The sequence below is a fragment of the Apis cerana genome, linkage group LG9, assembly GCF_029169275.1.
Source record: "Apis cerana isolate GH-2021 linkage group LG9, AcerK_1.0, whole genome shotgun sequence".
Lineage (NCBI taxonomy): Eukaryota > Metazoa > Arthropoda > Insecta > Hymenoptera > Apidae > Apis > Apis cerana.
Window position 1 is genome coordinate 6913058 of NC_083860.1, and position 23755 is coordinate 6936812.

The 23755-nt window shown below is 33.7% G+C and overlaps 1 protein-coding gene across 16 annotated transcripts in view; it reads left to right on the forward strand.

The window, feature by feature from the left end:
• The first annotated feature begins 21045 nt into the window (after positions 1 to 21045).
• Positions 21046 to 23755, forward strand: part of LOC108003092 (neuroligin-4, Y-linked-like) — a 307743-nt gene continuing 305033 nt past the window's right edge. For all 16 annotated transcript variants that reach the window (XR_009831121.1, XR_009831122.1, XR_003699067.2 and 13 more), the window contains exons 1-2: positions 21046 to 21171; positions 22292 to 22399. The gene's annotated coding sequence lies outside the window, so the exon portion shown is untranslated. The remainder of the gene's footprint in view (positions 21172 to 22291; positions 22400 to 23755) is intronic.

Genomic DNA, 23755 nt, shown 5'->3' on the forward strand with positions numbered 1-23755 from the left:
GTGTATTTGAACGAAAACGAAATATCCTGCCGGTGTAGAGGTGAAATTAAATATAGAGATATTTGTTCAACCGTTTATTACTGATATAGTGTGTAACGTAAATCGCGATTAAATGCAAATGCATACTTATTAGAATATGAATTTTTACATTTAAACATAACACGGTGTTGTAATTTAAATTAATTAACACGTTATCTTGTTTTCGAGGGAAAAAGAAATCGTTTCTATAAAATTATTCGACTTGTCAAATATTTTAATCCATCGATTAAATTTGAAATTACGTAAAAACTACGAATTAATTCCAAAACAGTGATTCGATTGGTTGAATTATCGTTTTCAAAAAACATCAAAGAAACACCCTGTTATTGTCCCAAACCGTTCTTCTCTCTTCGTTCATCCTTTCTTCCAACATTATTACTAAGTATTTGAACATTTTCCAATCTATATAGGCTACGATCCTCTGATCAGATCCAATTTCCATTTTCAAATTATTTATGCAGAAAATTTTATAATAACAGAAAATATTCAATGTATTCCACGTGGAAATTCAATGAACGCAATAATAAAATAATACAATGTACAATACTAATAATAAATATTTTAAATATTAAACATTCATTGTGATATAACATATCGAATATTTTTTATAATCCAATATTTTATATATTTTCTTGTTCTATACGCACACACACACACACATATATGAATCAGTTAATTAAGTCTTGGTTTAAACGCACGATCGAGAATGGGCAGATATGGATTCGAAGACGATCATTTGAGGTTTTGAACAGAAGCGCTGTGATTCGATGGTATCAGTAGACGGCAATTACGAAATCGGTCCTTTGAACACTATCACGAGTTACGAATTCGAATTCGTTTTAAGAAATCCTTAAGAGAAAGAGGATTGCTTCTACAGATAAGAATTGTTGAGTTTTCGATTACGCGGTCGGTTTCCGTGTCGTGAATTTATTATTATTACGTTCCAACTTTTATTTTCCTTTTCTGAAGAAATTTTGGGGAAAATAGGATTAGATTAATTTGGATAACGACGAACGTTTGAAGATCAAGTAATTATGTAAAACGAAATTATTAAATTTTCTCCTCTGAATTATATATATTCTTGGAGAATTTGTAATTTGTGACGATAAAAATAATATTTGTAATTTTTTAATTCGAGAAAAGCAATTGAGATGTAGCAACTTGTTGAACGGAAAGAAGAAAATTCTTGGAAAATTTTTAGAATTATACGCAACATGTGATTCGAAATTAATAGAAGGTTCGATAAGGTCGAAAGATAGAACAAATTATTTCTGGCTAGTTTAAGTATAAAGAATTAAAAGAAGTGAAAAGAATTTTATTCGAATGGACCGGTTGCACGATTCCGGTCGGTGGTTCGAAAGGGCACGTTTCCTGTTTTCCTTGCCCGGTCATTGGTCTGGCTTCAAAGTGAAAAGGCCACCTTCCACTTCGGGGAAGCGTTTCAGAAAATCTCAATGAAAATTACAATGCATTGAAAGCATTGAAGCACCGAGAAATATTTTACAAAACTCGATGAAAAAATCTTTCGTGAAAAGTGTAACTTTCATCGAAATGAAAGAGAAGAAAGACTGAACAACAACTTATCATTACGTAAACTTTTTTGAAACATTAGTTTAAACGTAGCAGAACTTTCAATTTCTCAAAAAGAAAAAATATATCTTCGAACAGATGCATAAAGGAGCATTGAATATTATTTAAAATATTCGAATATTGAACGACAATAAATAAATCGCGAATTAGATTATCGAAATATGACTCAGTCGAGTGCTTGATTAATTCGACGTTTCCATCCATTCTAAACACTTCAGTTTCAACCACACCGCTTCCTCCGAGTTCGAGTGGAAACTTGGCTGCATCGTGTAAGAAGTCGTTCATCATCCTGACACATAATTGACCTTTCACCCAAAGAATTATTGGCCGATGCTTGGCTATAGTTTCAATCGAGATTGCCCGCTGTCTTACACATCGAGCCTCCATTTTTACGCTCTAATCCACCCGCACCCGAATTACAACGCAATTGAATCTCCCTCTCCCCTCATCGAAAGTTCCCATTTTCGAAAGCGGAAATCCGTGAGATTTTCTCCAATTTCCGGGACATGGTTCACAATTTTTTCTCCATTCAAACTCTCTCGCGATTCTCTTAGTGGTAGATACTTTTCGAATAATATTACAGAATCGTCTAATACTTTAAAATAAAAACTATTACATGTAGAAAATTTACCAAAAAAGAAAATATTGAATTCTCGAGATCGTAGTATCTTTCCAAAATAAATAGAGACACGTTCGGTTTCCCCCCATTGAACCCCACCATCCTCCATTTAATCCTACGACCCCGTTAAAAACTACCGATTCAGACCGATGTGGTGTCTCTGGGAAACGAGAAGATTAAACGAGAGAGGGGAAAAAAAGAGAAAGAAAAGACAAGAAAACCAATCAACTTGGAGGAAGAAGAAGAAACAAGTGGCTTCCTGAAGAGAAACTGTTGGATGATCGAGACCCAACTTCTTCCTTTAACGAATGCAATCGCTGTGCTTTCCAGAAGGGGAGGGGATAAACACGCGTGGTCGAGGTGTTTCCAGCAGAGGCAAGAAAATCGAGGAGGCTACGCCGTGTTTACACTCGAGGCGGCGTGTCCCTCGGGATGCACGAGTGGTCGGTTCAGGATTTCTATATCGAGGGGAGGGGGAGGAGATCTTTCGATGCGACAAGTTTGCATGGAGATTCGAGGGAGAGGGGGAGGGAGGTTCGTGTGAAAGTTCGTAACCTTGGAATGGAATATCTTGCGTGTGAAGTAGGAAGTATTGAAGTTTCGTGAAGTTACGTGGAGTTAGGTTATGGTTTGGAAACGGTCTGTTGAATCTTTTTTTTGGGAGCAGGGAACGATTTGAGGGATTGAGTTATCGTATTTCTTTGATCTCTCTGAGAGTTTCATTGAAACGTGTATCGATTTGTTGGATAATTAGGATTAATTGACGAATTGCAAACGAATTTTGGGGATGGATGGAGTCGTATCGAATTAAAAAGCGAAGGGGAGAGATCGAAACTTCTCAAAACGAATATTAGATTGTAATAAATATACTACAAATATCGGAAAAAATCTAGAGAAGGGATGAAAATATGGAAAAGGAAGATCGAAAGAAAAGCCGCGCAACTATCTCTCGTTCTAGGCCGAGCGGAAGGAATTAAATTGAAAAATCACAGGGGGAGGGGTCGGCTCGCTTTGTCAAGTCAGATTACGCGGCTGTCTGGTCGAGATTATTCCCCTCTGATTCTAGAAAGTGCCAGGAACGAGCCCTTCTCCCTCTCTCCCTCGATTAAGAAGACCGGAACGGGATTGCGCCCTTCCGATGCAACTTCCTGGAGAGGACGTTCGAGGATGACGCCGTCAAGTGGCTTCCACGGAAGGAAGGAAGGAAGGAAGGAAGGAGGAAGGTCAGGTTTTTATCCCAGGTTCCCCAAGATAAAAATTCCATCGTCTCGCCACTCCCCTCCCCACCCTTCCTCTCCTCCACGTTCGAGTTCTCGAATTCAAAGGGGTGGGAAGAACGATTTTTCCGCTCGAAATTCGGCCGCCACCTCGCAATCTCGAATTTGCATCTCGATGGGTGGGAAGGGAGGAAGAATATCGAGATCTTCTTCTCGAATCTCGAGGCTAGGGAACGAGGGGATTAGAATTCGTGGGGCTCGATCGAAGAGGTGTTTGATGGGGCGTGAGAGTTTCGCTTTGTCGGGGAATCTTGTCACGAGGAGGTGGTCTGTCACGGACAGAGCACGAGATGAGAGGTATAAATAAAAAATCGGTTTTTGGTATCGAATATTATTTGCCGGATGAAAGAAAAATGAGATGTATCAAGGGAAAAGTAATTTTTGGATTTTTGTGGAATATAGGGTAGGTAAAAACGAAAAGGTTTTAAAGTTAAAATTAAAATTTGTACGATCGTGTTATTTCTCGATCTTGAACGGAGAGAAATTGATGATGATTTCTTTGCGAGGAGATTGATAGAAATTTTTATCCGCTCTTAAAATAGACGAGCCAGGAGTCTTAAATGTATTTAGACTTAAGGCTGAATAATATAGTGAGCTAAATCTGCACTTTGTCATACAGTTTTGAGGCTTATTACCATGTCAGGTGATAAAATGAAGCTTCCCCTGATTAATTACAAGATCCGCAGTTTATTAAACGTGCAAATCCACGAACGGATCTTCGAGTTCTTAACCATAAATTGGTTTCCCTCGTACAATTAATGGCTGGATCAAGTTTATCCTTATTAAGAATTAAGTATTTGTTTTTAATTTTTCACAAAATATAATTTAACAATCAACAACATTTCCAATTTTTATCATAATTATTCGTAAACTTGAAGTTTAATCTTCAATCAAACGGTTAGACGGTTTTCTACTAAAAAATTTTTCTAATCAACCCAAATCAATTCTTTTATGTTCTTCTATGTCCTCGAATAAATATAACAACAACTCGCTTCGTTTCGTTTCGACAAAATCTAGCGTCTAGCCGATGATAAAATATTCCATTTTTACAGAAATTTGATTTCGAGCGTAAAAAATTCATAGGAGGAGTCGTACATTGGCGTTTACAAAATATTTCGAGCAACGCGAAACATTTCTCAATAACGGTTTTTCGCAGTCGAGTCGAGTGTTCTTGTGTCCACTTTCGCCTCTGCCGAAACGACTCTGCGGAGCAATGGGAGAGATGTAGTCCTTGTTCCCCGTTGTGTCGTTCCTCAGCTATCTTCGTAACGAGTAAACATCCCTCTTTCGATATTGCTTGAGAAAGAGCGCGAGTAATACGGAATTTTAATAATACAACTTTTCTTTCGTCGAATATGTGATTCTTCCGCTGATATAATCGCAATTTGGAAAAAAACGAGAGAAAAGCGTGTGCCATAAACGTATAGAAAGGGATTTTAAGTAAAAAAGTATTGAGAAAAACAATTTTGCTTTCAGAGTAGAATTTGTACAAGGATTGTGTCGTAGATGAGATGGAAAAAATTCTATCTAATTATATAACGATTTAATTAATTAAGATTGAGACTAGATTTAATCTTCTTAAGATGATATCTCGCAATAAGGCACGTATTCGACTTGATTTAAACTCGGCTTCGTAAAGTCTCGATCGAAGATTTCGATCGAGGATTAAACGCGAATTAGACCTGGAAGATTTCTGTTTAGATTAGACTCGGCCACGTTTGTATTGGATCGTAATTATATTGGCTCGCAGGGGGAGGGGGGTTCGTAGAGTTTCGATTGGAACGGTTTAGATTGGATTAATATCGTTGGAATTAGACCTCGGTTAAATTTACGCAAGAATCAAGTCAATTTGATGAATCAAGCATATACCGTTTTGACCGATAAATCTGATCTAATTGCAAGTCCACATATGATTACTACGTCTCATACCTTCCTTCTTTTTCTTCTTAAAATTAACGAATTAAATTTATAATATAACAATAAATAAATTTTTCGATAAGAAGTATTTATTATTCTATCATGTTGCATTATTTTATACTATGTGTTATTTCTCGTGTATCGGGTTCAATAAGATGTATCCATAAAATGTTTGCCTTCAATCTTCGACTTGGCGTAGCAAGAGCTTGATCTTTTAACGCGAAATCTAATCCTGTGTTCGTCACATCGTTGTTCAGTCTCTGTGATATTTTTTTGATATTTTCACCAAATTTTTTTCCTCGGAACGAACAAATTATAGGAAATATCATTCTAATAAAATAAAATGATGAAATATTGCTTGAATATTTTCCACGTTAATTTTAATTATTTAGCAAATTCGTAAATGCTATCCCTCTTGTTGCTCGTATCATCTCGAATTGATTAACGAAATTATCGAGAGGACGCAATTAGATTAAATTAATTCCAATAATTTTGACAGAGAAATTTTATCATCGAATTTTCTTCCTCGAGAAAGATTTTTCCTCTACGATTAATTTTGATCGCGAAATTTTCCTTTTTTTCTTTCTTTTTTTTTAATCAATAAATCGTTGCATTCTCTCGTTGCCCCTTTTCGAATTAATTAGCGGAATTAACGGGGCGCTCGGGAGTGCAATTAAATTAAATTAAATTAATCTCTTAGCGAATATGATAATCGAAATATCGATAATTGTTCGATTTGTCTGCCAAGTTATCTATATTCGTCAAATCGTTTCTGTAAATGACAAACATCGACGCATAATTAAGAGCGTGGTCGAACATTTTTGTTAATTTTTCGCGCCTTTTTTCCCCTTCGAGTTATTAAAATCGTTCAACAACTTCTTTCTTTTCGAAGAATTATCTTTTATCGCGTGGCAAAATTTAATCACTTCGCTCTGTAAATTTTTCCGCGCGAATAACAAATAAGTTTCGATATAAAATTATTCAAAAAAGCTGCCGAATAATTTTCAAATTATTTGCAATTTAAATGGTAAATGGTTATTAAAAAATAGTTTCTCGTTTGTGACGTTCAACGCGGCCCATTAAAATATCCGGGAAACATTGTTCTCTAAAATGTATCGCGTAACATATAACGTACGTTGCATATTTTGCATAATTCGCGTTTTGCATATTCCACTTAGATGCTGTATGCATGAATGATATCGCGTATTTCGGACGATGTTAAGCATATATGCGTCTCGCGGAATCAGTTTTGTCGTTCATCTCAAACGCGATAACGCGCGTTCACCGTTATCAGGGTGTCCTTGTTGAAAAATTCACCGAAAAAAGTTTCGAGAAACCGAGCTAAACCGTCTTTATCCGAAAACGATCTCTTTAAAAATTTAAATCGTCGAGGTAACGACCTTAGAAGATGATAATTGGCTTTATTTCGAAGCTGTGGGAAAAAATCAGTAACTTTCGAATTTTAAAAAGAATCCTAATAATTGTAAGATATTTAAAAAATTGTAAAACCGACTTAGATCGATGTAAAATATATATGTATATAATAATCCTCGATATGCTAGTAAATATAGTTCCTCGAAATTATATAAATTTCATCTTAAAACGTGGAAAGCAGGATGGAAGGATCGAGAAGGAAGATGGTCGAATCTCGTGGATCCTACATTTGATTCGAGTCATCACGCACGCACGCACACACGCTCACTCGATTATTAGTCCCTGTTATTCCCATTCACGTCGAACGATGATCGATTTAACGAGCGATTCGATAAAATCGGCGATCCTTGATTAGAGAGACGGGCATTCAATTCGGCGGATGACCGTACACACCCCTCACTTTTGCACCCCTCCCCGCATTTTCGCGCGCGATTACAGGGGAGAAGGGTGTTTAAATTAACAAAGGCCGCGATCGGGAAATTGCACTGTTGGAAAATGTTTAATTCGCGGGAATTTTAGGTGGAAAAAGACGAACGTTTTCGACGGATTGGCCGCGACAACGCGTTGTAATTTTGGCAAGTATTCGCATTCGGGTGAGAAATCGGTTCTTTTCTCTTTTTTCGATGATTTATCTCTCGCATTGGTTTCATTATAAATTCTCGTTCTTTTTATTATGTTATCGTTTATTGATTTGTACTTTTTTTTTAATTAACACGTTTATTTACGAACGAAATATTATAAATCTCGATGAATTATGGTGTTTTATTATTAAGGAACTAGGAGAGACTTCTCTCTCATAATCGTTATCCACGAACAGTTATTTCCTTTCTCGAATCAATATTTATTGCCAAGACGGATGCTCGAGAATAAAATCGTAAATCAGTACTTATTGCTACTCATAAATATCTAGGAGGATACGTTTACTTATAAAGGGTTATAAACCTCGTTATAATCGCTTCAACATCCATGCAAGTTTCCAACAATTCAATTTTAGAGACATATACAAGCGTATAAAATTTAATTATCCCGAAGGATGATCAATCAAAAAATTCTTCTCCGATTCTTTTCGAGAAAGAAAGAAGAAGAAAAAGAAAGAAAGAATAAGAAAAGGAAACGCATCGTTCAAATCGATCTAATAACGTCACAAACCCGTATGCAAATCACCGATTCAACGATCGACGGACGAGTCACGTCATATTATTGGCCGGTATCCAGCGAAAGTCACGCGTGGCAAGGCCGCGGCGCGCACACACGTGGCCAGGGGTTGGGTTGAACGATGGAGGGAGGGGGGATCGATATCGAACTTTCCGCAACGTGACGGCAACCCGTAACGAGGGCGGACGTAACACGACTACGAGGGCCGAAAGGACGACGGGAGGACGACGGCAAAGTGGATTGTCCGTGATTCACGCATTGATGATTGGCGCAATTGTCATGTCAACGAGCGACCCCCGCGGCCCCTTTGATTCACTCGTCGCGGCCGTTCCACGTGAAACTACGGGATTCCATTAACGGCGCCCTGCTTGTCAACGCTTTCGTCACGGCCAGTCTGGCCCACTTCAGACCCCCTGCTCACTTGTTCCTCGTAAAATTGTCTCGTCGAGCTAATTATCCTCTAATCGTCACCATCTTGTTTATTTTCGTATATATATATAAAATGTAGATGATTATTATATCGTGGATTTTTATTGATGAAGAAACAAATTCAAACGCGTTCTGATCTATCTTCCATATTATCTTGTATTAAAAAAAAAAAATGGAAGTTTGAGATTCCATGTATAAGCGCGAGAAGGAATTTTTTTGTCATCAAAATCTCAGGAGATATAGAGAGAACCGTGCCATTGAAGATGCTTTTTGTTTTATCCCGATATCTCGATCGGTTATCGAGATATAAGGATTCAAAGTGTCCGTAAGCGGTTGAAGTAGCGCGGAAATTTATGAATGGACTCGCGACCTAGTAACCTAGATATTTTTCCTGGAAATGCGTACTACGTTCTTCCAGGAATCGCGTCTGTCGCTTGTCTGCAGTTTGGGATAGGTCGGTGAGGCGAGGTGCGAGCGAGAGGTCCGAGTAAGCGACAAGGACGAAGATAATAAACGATTAAAAATTACTCTTTTCTTTACGCGATGATATCTCGGAAACCGGATGTCGTATCGAGATAAATCGAAATGCGTTTTAAAGGGAAAAGTTCCCCGCTTCTAACGGTCGTTCACTCGTTGACCGGAAGTCATTACTTTCGAAGTTATAGCGATTCAAAATTTCCTTAATTTTAATGCTTAAAATGAACGATTGAAAATTATCTTTTCTTTACGGGATGATATCTCGGGAACCGGATGTCGTATCGAGATAAATCGAAATGCGTTTTAAAGGGTAAAGTTCCCCGCTTCTAATGATCGTTCACTCGTTGACCGGAAGTCATTATTTTTCGAGTTATAGCGATTTAAATTTTTCTTAATTTTAATCGAGTTTTAGGTGAATGATTGAAAATTACTTTTTCTTTACGCGATGATATCTCGGAAACCGGAAGTCGTATCGAGATAATTCGAAATATGTTTTAAAGAGTAAAATTCCACGCTTCTAACGATCGTTCACTCGTTGACCGGAAGTGATTATTTTCAGAGTTATAAAGTTTTTTTTAATTTTAATTGGATTTAAAGCGAACGATTTACTTTGAAATTTATCTCAACTTTATTTTCTTTGTGATAAAAAATAAAGTAAGCATTCTGAAAATTTAAACGGTTCGAATTCTCTTTTTTAAAATTTTATGGAATAAAATTCATCTTCTTATTTCTGACTAGTTTTTTATATTACTACTAAACTGAAATTAAATTTTTCTGATCTCATTTTTAAATTTTATTAAAATTTCAATTCTTTTTCTTACAAAAGAATTTCATGCACGCGAAAATTTAGCATCGAGATGTAAGATTTTTATTTTCAATTTTAAATTGAATTAATTCAACTGGACAGAAATATTTTTCCCTTATCTACTTTCCCTTTACAATCGAGCTTTGAATTCAACATTCATTAATTTCTTAGATAGGGTATCAAATGAAACGTGGCGGAAAAATAAGTACGACGTGAGATCCAGCTTTCATACCGACACGTTGTTGAAAGTTCGAAACTTCAGAAAGTTACACGAGCAACGTGTTCACAGATAACAAGTTAAAAGCAACAAGATTTGCGTATAGGATGTGCGGAAAATTCAGAAATTCCCGATCTCGTCGTGCCCTCGAGCTTGTGTAAACTTTTCCAAAAATTTATAACGCTTGCCACGAAACCCCTCCTATCGGAATTATCACAGCCATTAAAATAATATTTCGCCGTGAAGAAAATTCATTATTCAATCACTTTTATAATTCGTGCCAGAAATTTACGCTTCCCTATATTCTTACAACGAGGGAGAAATATTATTTTAACATGTATCTCATAACCCATAATTTCAAATTCTAGATCCCTATTAAATTTCTCTCGAACGATTCTACTCATCTCTTCACTCATCCGTTTAGATCCTCATTCGAGAAATCAAGTTTGATTTTCTCCCAAATCCAAATGCACACGATACAATATCATTTAAATTGCAAAGAGTTTAAGATATGCCATCGTCGAGAATAAATCGAGAATTTTTTCTATGTAAATTTCTACGAAAAAATATCATTTTTAAAAATATCAACTTAAAATTTAAAGTCACGAGAGATAATTGAATTATTCCCCGAATTATTTCTCGTTAAAAAGAATTCCAATCGTTTCGCCCATCAGATTTTTTCACTTGGAAATCGAGCTTGATTTCCAAATCCGCGCAATTCAGGATCGAAATCGCATCCTCATCGCTCTTAAACGATCATCGCACTCGCGACGATGGCGAAGATTGCTCGCAGCGATCTCGTCACCTAATAGCTTCCCTCTCTTCTTTGAAACCCGTTCGCGGTATAACCCGAGTGGTTCGTACCGGAAGATCGACGGGATCCTCGTATTTCCTGCCTCCATTTCTTCGCAATCAGCGGGAAAAGCAGCGTGTGATCGGCTTCGCGAGGCAGACGCAATGTCTGTACCATTGTTTTAATAGTCGTGTTTCAAATCTTTGGGTTTACGAAAGATGGTAATGTTTTTTCTTTTTTAAAAAATATATATACAAATATAAAGATTCAGAATAGAATATTTTAGGAAATATTTAAACGTGAAATTATTTTATCAAATGTGATAATTCTTCATATATTTTTTTTTAACCTTTGAGTTGTACGATATGCTTCTTCTTTTGTCAATTTTTTCTCAATTAACGAGTAGAAAATGGTGCAATGTGATTTTCTTTTTATATTTTATACATATTACATATTATCAAGAATAAAAATAAAAGGGTCGTGTGATATATGTCTCTATTCTTTATTAATTTTTTTCTCGATCGGTGAATAGAAAATTGTGCAATAAAAATAAAAGATTGTCGAATTTAATTATTTGTGTAATTTTGTGAAATAATTGAGATGGAGTGACAATGAGGCGATAAGAACGTATATAAGACAAAGAAACCATAATTGTTTCGTAATGTTGGGAGGATGGATCGTGTGATATCTCGGTATCGTGATACTATAGCATTGTGTACCATTGTGTAGACAGTATTGCAGGATTATAACGTTATGGCATTGTAACAGAGTAACGTTACACCATACACCAGAAACCATCCCCTGTAATCCTTGTTCCATCGTGTTTAGATCAGAATATTGAAGGCATTATTGATATAATACTGCATTACCTACAAATTATTATTATATTATTCTCAATTAAAAATCAATAATAATTTATCATCGATTTTTTCCTTTCCAAATTAACGGCACTAATTTAATAGAATTATCATGATTCAATCGTCAGTGAATTTAATAAAAAAAAAAAATAATCGATCGATTATCAAGAATATTGAAAAATAAAATTTTCTATATTACCGTTCAAATTAAATTTAATCACAAGCGCACGAAAAACGTTGTAAAAATTCCATCAATGCGTCGAGAAAAAAAAACCAACTTGTCCATTGCGTATAATGTTGTCCTATAATAAATATAGACGGCACGTTATCCAGACATCGTTATTCCTCGACGTCGCGAAATCGACTGCCCCATTTGTCTTTGTGCGCGTGACTTACATACAAACTTTCGAACGTACGTCGAATAACATTGTTTATATCGGAATCGATGCTTTGTTGCCCTCGGATACGAACGGTTGAAAGATTCATAATTCGCTTCACATTCGAGAAATAATTCTTTTCTAAACATTTTGATAACTTTTTTAATATACTTGCGCATCGTGTATTATTATTATTGAATATAAAATTCACGATGTATCGATATCTGAGTTTTTTATCTATCCTTTTATTTTTGAATGTACATGTATATATATATATATATGTGTGTGTGTGTATCATCCTGAATATTTTATTCGACGATCCTTCATTTGTCATTTGTTTTTGCACTTTGTAATTTCACGAAATATGAAATTCACAATGTTTCAACATCATTTTTAACGCGACCCTCGTGTATTTTATTTGACAATATCTCGTTCATCAATCTATATTATTCTTTATTGTTCTTTATTTATCACTTTTTTACGGTCGTGAAATTCATGATATTTCACGTTGAAAATTGAAAATCTTCAACCGATTTGTCTTCGATTTTTTTTAGATCTCTTAGATAGTTTCGAATGAAAGGGAAATAGATTAACACGTAACGGGATATTAAAATAAATCAAGAGGATTTAACAGCTAGATACTAATTACTCTTATCGAATTGACAGAATAATTTACAATAGTCTTAGTTTAATCCCTTTGACGCATGGTTGCGTATCTGTTGTCCACGCAAGATATCGGTAAAATCGGGATCACCTTTTGTGATTTGTGATATCGTCGTTGATGTAACTGTTGAAAATAATTGGGAAATTGGGCGGGGAAAAATTATTCGTTTTCATCGATTGTTTCTGCACTAGTTATTGTTGCATTGATGATTTGCAATTCGATAAATTTTCCTTGTCGATAGTAGAATTCGAGAGGAAATAATTTCGAGCCGAATCACATTTTTCATTCACTCGTTTTTCAAATCGTTAAATAATATTTCCTTTGTGCCGCGATGAATTCTCTTTTTTTCTCTCTCTCTTTTTCCCTTTTTCAAAGTAGCAAAAAATTCGTTATTTTTCTCGAGCAACAACAGATATTTGATATCTTGAAATTTTCTTTTATTCTCGTTAAGAAATGCAATATTCCTCTTCTATATTAAATATCTTATATTTTTCAAAAATTCCTTTCGTCTTGAAAAAAAAAAGAAATCGTATCACTTTGAATATCAGCATAGAACGTTGTTTGTATCTGCAAAAAAAAAAAAAGTTAGCAAGATCTGTAAAGAGAAAACGCAATAAATTTTCGAGAATAAGTAAAATTTCTTAATTTTTTTTTTTCGAGAAGAAGATCCGCGACTTTCGAACTTTTAAAACTCATCTTGCACGCGCTATCTCAATGAATCCATTGTCTAACGCTTTCAAAGCTTCCCGTGTAAACAATCGTTGTTTACTTCTGGAACTTTGCAAGCTGGAATCCTTGGCAGGCATTTAAACTTTTGTGAAGAAAGTTGCTGTCGATCTATGGGCTTACGTGCACCCAAATCTACACATTTGATACGAAAGCCATACAACGTGCGACTTGTTAACGATAAGATTTGAAATTTCGAGATATTTGGTGCACTATCCTTGTAGAAAATAGAGTATAAGAAGAATCGAGGGGGGATTTAAATGAATTATTATTTAATGAATCGAGATGTATTTTTTACCTTTCAGAATAATTTTGGATATTTTTTTTTATATTTGTTAATAGACTTAACGAATCACCAAATCAATCAAATAGAAATGGTTTCAATTTTTTCAATTCTGCAAAATTATTTAAAAACCTTTTGACAAAGTTAATATCGATTTTTGTTCAGAGAGAAATGTAACTACACACGTTTAATTATTTTTATAAATCGTGGTAATTTTTTAACAAAATTATCAAATAATTTTTATCTCTATAAATATTCTCCGAAATTATATCTCTAAAGGATAAAAAAAAAACGTATCAAATAATATTTTATTTTATAAAAATTTATTAAATGGTAAAAATTTTCGTCGATTTTTCGTTATCACGGAATCACGTGAAATTTATTTCTTCATGTTACAATATCGATACGAGAATTATAATATTGCATAGGAAGAAAATTTGTCGCAAATTGTATTGGAAGTAGGATTACGAAAGTATTTTCCTTGGAATGCTAAAAACAGATACTCGATAAAACGAGAATAGAAGGCAGCCAACTGAAATTTATATTTAGTCTGCCGAATCGATTTAATCGAATCGAATCGAATGTCGATTTTTCTGTAAAATTCCGCTGTAAAGGGTGCTTAAACTACACGAATAGTACGTACACGTGTTGCACTTGGTGTTTCCTACTATCCATTTCCCAATATCGTACAACTCGTATTAATCAAAGGCCAATTTTTTTCTGAATCAAATCTTTGGAACGGATTATTTTCGCAATAGTTTGCATTTGCATCTACATCTCGATATATTATTAGTCGATTTAAACAAAATAATCCTAAATTTCAGCGAAACTTTCTTCTTATTGTTATTTTAAAAATATAATCGAAATTATTATGTTACATTGTAATTAGCATAATATGTGTTTTGTTGTTGTATACATTACACGTTTTAATAATTTTATTAAATTTGCATAATGTTACGCATCTTAATGGAAATTTGTAAGTCATAACATCATGTATATTTATTAATTATTACATTAATTAATATACTGCGTACAATATTTCCATCGTTTTTAAAAATCTTAAAAATTTGATGTTTATTATTTAAAAAAATATCTTCTCTCGAAGAATTTTATCCCTCCTCATCTTCTCGTTTACAACGTTATCCACTGGTGATATCCTTCCTCTATTTTTTCCTTTCCTGGAATTTTATTCTTTTTTATTTTTTTTCTTTAATGCCTTTGTAATTCTTCCTCGAAAAAACCATAAATCGTACTTTTTAAGATCTTTTTATCACAGAAAACCGCTCCCTTTTTTACTATCAATTCTTATATTCTCTCAAATTTCCTCTCTTTTTTTATCCTCCTCCTTAAATTTTCTTCTTGCAATAATATTCTTTCGTGATACAATTTCTCTTATTTTAATTAAAAATTATTTTAATCAAATACCAGGCGCAATCGTAAGCAATAATATCTACAGACTAAACGATTCACGACCGATCATCTCGAAATCTGTCCAAACTCATGGTGAAAAATAAGAAATGCTTCAAGACCGATTCACGGACGGAATCGAGGCGATAGTCGAGCTTCGACGATGGATTCAATCGATCCATCGATCGGTTTCGAATCGAGAATAGGATCACGGATAATTTACGCCGCGTTTAATCCCGCCAACACGTATCCGGTTCGCGCGCGACCCCTACGTCCTCGAGGGGTGAGCCCTCGTGTCACTTACAAATTACGAGCTGCTTTTACACGGCCGCCGTTAGAAACTTCGTAGCGGATTAACGCGGACGTGTAAACCGGCCGGCCACGTTCGACAGATTAACGGATCAAGCTGAATTCCGCTACAATGACGACCAATTACTGCCCGTGTAACTCCTCTCTCTTTCTCTGTCCACCTTCCTCCTTCACTGTCGTCCGTCCTTTTCGCATTGGGAGGAAGAGGGCGAAAAAACTGGACGGGTAAGGGCAAGGTGAGTAAGGGTATTTAGGGACAAAGCTGGTTAATCTTCTTTTTTTGTTTGGGTAAGGGACAGGTACAGGGTGTGAATTGGACGGGAGTTTGTTTGAATTTTTTTTTCTTCCTCGTCGAATTCATTTTGGTTGGAGAGATATAAAAGTTCTCATTTTTCTTTTTTTTTTTTTTTTACGAGGGTGGGTATTCTTAGAGCACCGCGAAGTCTTATTGCTTTAATAACGAACGTTTGAGATGAGGAGACGAGAGTGAGAGGGATTAAAAGGGAACGGATGAAATTGGGAAAGCTTGTTGCGACGAGGAATTTAATAAATGGTATATTACGCGTAATGTATTACGTTTCGAATTTGAATCGTTATTGGGATTAAGAATGTACGTTAAATTGGATCTAGAGAGAAGAAAAAAATAGGAGTCGATCCACGTTTCTCCTCCTTCTTGATAATTTATTCATGGATAAGCGGATTTTGAAGAAAACACGCGACTTAGGATAAAAGCACGTGGCGAAAGAGCTTTCCAGGAGGTTATTGGATCTTGTCGGTAATCTTGCCCGTGGCTTCCGGTTTGGCGCGGCCCCCTCCGCGATTTTCTCATAGAACCTGTTAGTCGAATTATCCGGCCATATCCGTCGATTCCAACTTTCGCGGAAATCCAACAAGGAGCGTAGATCGAACATCTTTTACGCGATCTTTCGCAATCTTTCTCTCCTTAAACGATTTGCAAATCGCTGACGACGCTTCCGGTGGGAGACGTGGAAGAAAATTCGAAGGGGAGCTGCTCGACCAACGAGGATCGACTTAACCTAATTGGGAGGAGCGCGAAAGGATGGAATAACCAGGAAGAAGAGATTGCCGGATATAAGAGGATTTCTAAACGATTTCTCGTTACTTCAAAGAACGAACTTTTGCAAAATGAGTTGAGGTATACTGTCGATATTGATTTCGCAAACGCCATTCCACAATATCCTTTGTAAATATGTTCTTGGTGTTTTATAATACTCGTTAGAATGTATCTTCGATATTAAATATTTTTAGGAAATATTTATCGAAATATTATCCGTATCTATTTCTCACAACATTTGATTCTAAATATTCCACATATTCCTCACAACCCCTGATTCTATGAATATTAATCAAACAACCCTTCAACATTCCAACCCCAATGAAACAATCAAAATCCGCAACTTTTTCCAAAAACATTGTACAAACATATTTCTCTATTCCTTCCAACCTTTCTCCCCTTCGATTCTTCAGCCTCGACCCGACACATGTACACCAGAGGGTGGCTCAAGGGTGGATCCCAAGGAAATTGACCATCGACGACAGAGTTAAAGGGGAAGTTGGCAAAGTTTACGAGACGGCCACGGTATTTGTCGAGAGATTGGACGCAAGGCGGGTTAAACCGAGAGGGCAGGATCCCAAGCTTGTCGGAAGTTATCCCCTCCCCTCCCCCTCGGCTCCCTCGGGATGGTAACTATCGCGAAATTGCATCGTTCCAATGATCGAAACTCCAGTAGCTGGAACGCGTGTACACTTTCAGAGGGGAGGGGGGAGTCCTTGGCCGTCGTTAATGCACCATAGGGGACGCGTGGCACGATATTGCGCGACGATTGTCGCGCGCGTTGGGCGTCCTGGATCCATTGTCGTGGCTGAGTTATGTCGTTGGACCACGTTGGTGACGAATTTATGGTGGTGGTGGTGGCCACGTGCAATGGAAATCCGCCAGAGTTAAGTTGCGTGTATCGTTATCGTTACGTTCTGTCATGGATCTTGGATATCGATGGGAGGGATGCTGGTGATGATTTCTGGTGATTCTTTTTTTTGGTAACGAGGTGACGGTAATGTGCAAATGGTGATTTAGATGCATTTTGGATAATTATTAAGGATGATTGTGCGGAGACGTTTGGCAGTTCAGATGTGTTTTATTTTTTGAAATTTGAATTTTAGGGTAGGAAGTAGTATTGAATAGATATAAATTTGCTTATAAAAGACTTGATATTAGATATTACGTGTTTTAATGGAATTTTAAAGATGGATGGGTTCGTACTTAAATATGAAAGTAATTGGAATTTAATAGTCTCTTTATGAGAATTGATGAGAATTATATGGTAAATTCGGTTACGTAGGTGTGATGAACTCGATTATTTTCTATTTTTTTTTTTTTAGTTTCGCTCAAATTATGATCTATTTAGAATTATTCAAGATTCTGTTTGGTGCAAATTAATGTTTGGTGAAAAATTAAAATTATTGTATTGAATTCCGATACAAACTGACACGTTATATTATTTCTAAGATGTGTAAAAAAAAAAAAAAATCATAATCGTACACGGGACGAAATTTTGAAAGCAGTATATTTTATTATTTTACCCGGTTATTGCAAATGGAAATTGCTGGTGTACCGATCCATTTCCCAACGATTAATCATTGTCAACCACGATTCGTTTCCTGTCTCCGCCCAGCTCACTAAATTTCGACCAGACACTGTCAATGAAAAGCAAATTGACGACCGCGTATATAACTTTGACTCTCGCCGATCTGGCCGCGATTAATGGGTCACTAGCTTCATTTTCAGATTCGTCGAAATAAACTGTCTATTTGCGTATTTCAATCTTTATCCTCTCTCCGTAAATTTTGAACGAATGTTCGAACGCTTGAGGAATTTTCTTTCTTTTTCTTTTTTTTTTTTTTTTTTAGCAAAACTTGAAAACTTCTTATGTCAAAAATTTTTTAAAATTAAGTTAAATATATGTATCTTTTACGGAACAAAAGTTTGGTGGTTCAAGGAATTTAAGGATTAAAAAAAAAAAAAAATAAAATAAAATAAAAAAGAATCAGATTCTGATGATGATATTAATTTCACATCAATTTTCTTTTTTTTTTTATTCTTTCATAGAAAAGGAATATATACATATTATCGGTAAATATTATGCTAGAATAAATATTTTCGAAACTTTGGTTGATTTAAGGAATTTTATGCTAATATTAAGAAAGTGGAACTCCTCTTTATACAAGTCGAGGTTGCTTAAATATTCTTTTTAAACTTTTCTTTTTAAACCAGTTGATTTGTAAGTTTCGTTATGAATATTATACGCCAAATTTAAGATTTTTTTATTTATATTATTACTAATTTTTACTAATCTAATTCATCATTATCAATTTACAAATTAAAAGTCAACGATTGATTTTTTAAAGATAATTGTTTCTAAAAATATTATTTCCTAACGTTATTAATTTATAAAAAGCTAATTCAAATTTTTGATATTGCAAATATCAAAAACTCGTTGGTCAAAAATTGGTATATATATATATATACATATCTTATAAATTTCAACATAATGCATATTACCCGTTCGAAAAATTCATTCATCGCGATCCCAATATGCATTGAAAATAAGAATCGAGCAATATTTGCATAGAAATTTGAAAATTAGAAAAGTTTCGAGAGAGAGAGAGTGAGGATGTTTCACGTGCAATGGCATTATTCGAATCTAAAAAAAAAAAGAAAGAAAAAAATAATAATAATAATAGAAATTGTTTCGCGCGACAATTCTCTCGAGAATTCCAGGAATTATCGCGAGATTAAAATAAAAAATTCGTAAAAAAATCTACACGCCATGATTACGCCACGGTTCTTTAATGAACGTCACGAGGTGGATGGAAGTGGAAACCAACTGGTAGTCGGTTAACAAAACTCGGATGCAAATGAAATCGATCCCTATCTCCATATAGAATCCCCCCAAAATTTTCCAACTTCTACTGTTGCATTGCTACAAATTCCATTCCGTGAATATTTCTTTCCTTTTTTTCCTTTTTTTTTTTTCATTGGATTTCCAGTGAAATTGGACCGTGTTACATTCGGTTAATCGTGTCATCTTTGTGAAAAAATTTCAACGAAAAAAAAATAGTTAATAAGATATAATTTTTATTTCTTTTTTTCGAGAAAGAAGAATTTAAAATCGATAAAATTCGAAGAATTTTGTTTGTTGTTCAGAGTTACTTTCGTTCAATATTTTGCAGAATGTAATTAAAACATCTGAGAACGTTCGAATTGAATTTATGAAAGTTTGGAAATAATTAAAGATACCAATTTTGATGCATAACATATTTTCATATGCTACTGCGAAATTAAATCTATGTCTATTCTTTTGGAATGTTGGAAAATTGGATAGAATTAAAATAGAACATTGTATTTTTCGTATTTTATTTAAACTCTTTTTTCTTTCTCTTTTTGAAATAAATTTTAATCAAAGAGAAAGGAATGAAAATTCTAGGAACAACTCAAAAAGAAAAAAAAAAGAAAATCCATACATTACAAAGGATGTCTTACAAATTCAGCTATCTTCTCCTATGGTTAAAACTTATCTTGTAAATAAAGTTTTCATTCTTTTATTAAAAAATTTTAATAAAAATTTATCTATATGTTCAAATGAAATTTTGTAAGGATTAAGTGATTATTGCTAAACTTCAGAGCATTTTTATATATTAAATGGAGAATTACGAGTGGCTTTATTAGAATTCAATTTAAAGTGTTCGTTAAAAAGTTTCGAAAGAATTTTGTCTTTACTGAATCAACACATCATTGGAAATCGCGTTAGTTAAAAGTTGCTTTCCTTTTCTTGTCTTTCCTTAATACACAGCTTTGTGATCAATGTTAGAGAGAAATTCTATGAAGGAAGTTCAATTTAGATAAACCTTTAGGTTCCTTCGATGGATTTTCTTAGTACTTTGGTACTTTTCACTACTCTCTTTTCCTTAGAAAAATTTTATGTTAGTTTAAATCTTGGGCTTTTGTGCTTTCTTAGGAGAAGAAAGTTTCTTTAACGATATATTGTTGTAATGAAAGTTTTAAAAATGTGTGGAAAAGAAAACAATTGAATTTTGTTTTCTTTTTGAAAAGATAAATAAAAAAATTATGCATTGTTCTAATGTAATTACATATTGTTTGTTTGCATTAAATATATTATTTCATTGAAATTAATAATCTATTGATAATATTTAATATTATATATGGAATATTATTGTGTACAAGTATATAATATAGTCTAGAAAATATTCATGAAAATTTTATTTATGAATTTTATGAAAATTTGTATTACAAATTAAATACTATTTGCTTGTCTGTGATTGTAATTATACGTAAAATGATGTTCTTGAATTCTATAAAAGAGTATTACATGTTGTACACTACTGTATATAACAACAATAATTGTTAAATCAAGTTAATCAAAGAATTGAATAATATATGAATTATAACGATGTAAGCATATGAACTATATAATATTTCAATTTTCCGCGCGCTTTGGGTGAAAAAGAGCCGCGTTATTTTAGCCAATTAGAAGAATTGGCGCGTTTTATTAACCAATCAGAAAAGGGCTATGTAACGTCAGCCAATCAGAAGGCTACTCGTGCTGTGACAGCCAATTGCAACGTAGCTGCGCGAGCTTGATGCATATGGCGTCATTCTCGTGTGGAAAGTGGTCGTGACAGGATGTGTTACTTTTGTGCGTGATTTTATTTCTACTTCGCCACGATTTATGGACTACAATTAGCTTCATTTATTTGGTAAGCATTTATTTAATAATTTATTGAACATTATTATATCGAATTTAAGTAGTTTTCCGAATTTCTTTCTTCGTTTCTTGACTATTACCGGTAGCTTATATCACGAGCTTCTCGTGACGAAATATAGACTCGATTATAGCTTTATTCTAACGTAATTTGTTTTAATTTTATTCCTTTTTTGTGTAAATTATTGCGAAAATAACTTTATTAAGAAATAAAGTTATGCATCAGAAACGCTTGACGAATTCGGTTGAATTGGAATCCTTTCATACGGATTCAGCGATGATTTATTTCAATAAATCATCAATTTATAAATTTTCTTTTTATATTGAGTAATTAATATATATATTTTACTAAGCAAGATTAAAGTAGATAGTAGAAATAGATTTTATATTTTATCATATTTCGATCGCGAATTTTGTAAAGTAACGTCGTCATTAGTAGATAACCTCTATTCTCATGAATACACAAACACATTCCAGCGTGTTTTCATATTGCGCAGTCGCAGAAACTTCGTAGTATTATTATATACTCTCAAGGTTAGAGAAGAAAAATATTAAATTTCTTCTATTCCACTTCATTTCTTTGTTCTTCTAGTCCACTAATTTACTGTTTACATACATACAGAGAGTTATAATGATCGTGTGCAATGCGTAGAATAGTGTTTGCTTCATAATAATATTTTTAACATGTATTAGAGTACAATAGTTCATACAATTATTATATTTATATTATTATTCGTATTATTTATATACGTGAAAGTAAAATCAGTGTTTGTTCGTTGAATAAAATTTAAACAGTTGAATCAATAGTCTTTTATTTTTTTTTTAAATATTCATATTCGGTATAGAGTCAGTGTTTCTTTCGAAAAGAAAGCAATCATCTATCATATAAAGAGATAACTATATTTTGTATTAATAATTTTTATTTTTTTACCGAAATCAAATTTTCAATTTTTAAATTTCAATTTTTTATTATTATTATATTTCATTAAAATTTCAATCTTCGTTATTATTGTATTGCAAATATAATAATATTTTATTCGTTATTATTTCAATTTTTTTAAATTATTATGGTATTTTAAATTGTAATAATCTTTCTTTCTTTTTTTTTTTTACAGATTTTTTTGCATTTTTCTACTTACATCCTTTATACGTGAAAATAGCTTTCATGGTGTCTTGTTATTGGGTTATAACAACTTCGAGGACAACATCCTTCGCATCTGACGGTGAGTCTCATACATTTTTGTTCCTCCAATCACTCAATCATGTCATAGGATGAAAAGTCCAAACGACACGGGTGATTGGTTGTATTATATAGAAATTTGCATGAGCTTATACTTGTGAATAGTAATATTTTCTTAATATTTATTAATTCTATAAGAATAATCCTTCTTTAAATATATTTCTATTTATGTTGCGGACTATTATGTATTTTATTTTATCGACCAATAAATAAAAATGTTTCGTGTCCACTTTTATCCGATCGGAATTTCGAAAATCGCGTGACCGGAAACACGTTTAAAAAAAAATGCATTTCCCAACGATGGAATTAAAATGTCCTCATTCGATCGATCTGATAGCATTCGATAGCGTTGGCGATTGATAAACTACGTTTCGATATGCATAGTCGAATAGAAGTCGAATAATAATTTGCCGGGGATAATCGAACGATAGGCGACGTGGCTATGTTTTGCAAATTTTTGCAAATGCGAAACGTTTGTTCGCTGTTGCGGAGCTAGATAGATTTTTGAAATTGAGGAAGTTGAGTTATGATGATCGAACAGGATTTCGATTTCGAGATTTTCGATTATGTTATTCACGGTTTTGTTGTTCGGTATAAATTACGCGGTTTATTCATTTTGCAGGATATAATCGTGCGATTTGTTATGTTTTATCGTTGGAGATTAAGGTTTTTAATGGTTGAAACGATAAAGTATGATGTAAAATGTAGTTGGAAGATTGAAAATTAATTAAAGTGGAGTAAATAGGCGGACGAAATTAATAGAATTAAATTTAATAGAAATTTTGTTCGTATTATCTTTTCTATGAATAATTAAATATAGATTTTTTACGTGTTATTTTTTTCTACTTCTCGTTGTTGCACTATATTTTTTGTTTCTCAATTATTTTTTTTTTTTCAATTTTATTTTTGTAGACACAATTCTTTTTATAAAATCACTTCAACTTTATAATTATATGTATAATTAAATACATATATTTTTGAATTACATAAAATATATTTGTAATTAAAAAAGTAATATTATATTTTTAATGAATATCGAATGCAAGTATGAATAGCAAGAGTTTCAATATTAAACATCGGAAACATCATTTAATCTATGATCGATTGATTCTACAAAGCAACGTTTTCATATCATCTTCACCGTTGAATATTTTACATCGATGCATTCGATACATATTCCAAAATTAAAAATATACTATATTACCGATTTAAAAAATTTTAATTCCGACAAATCTCTCGATAAATCTGTTTCGATAAATAAATTTTCCTCAAGCAACTTATCTAAACCTTTCATTTTTATCCTTACTCCCGATTGTTTTAGGCTTCAAAAAATTCTTAA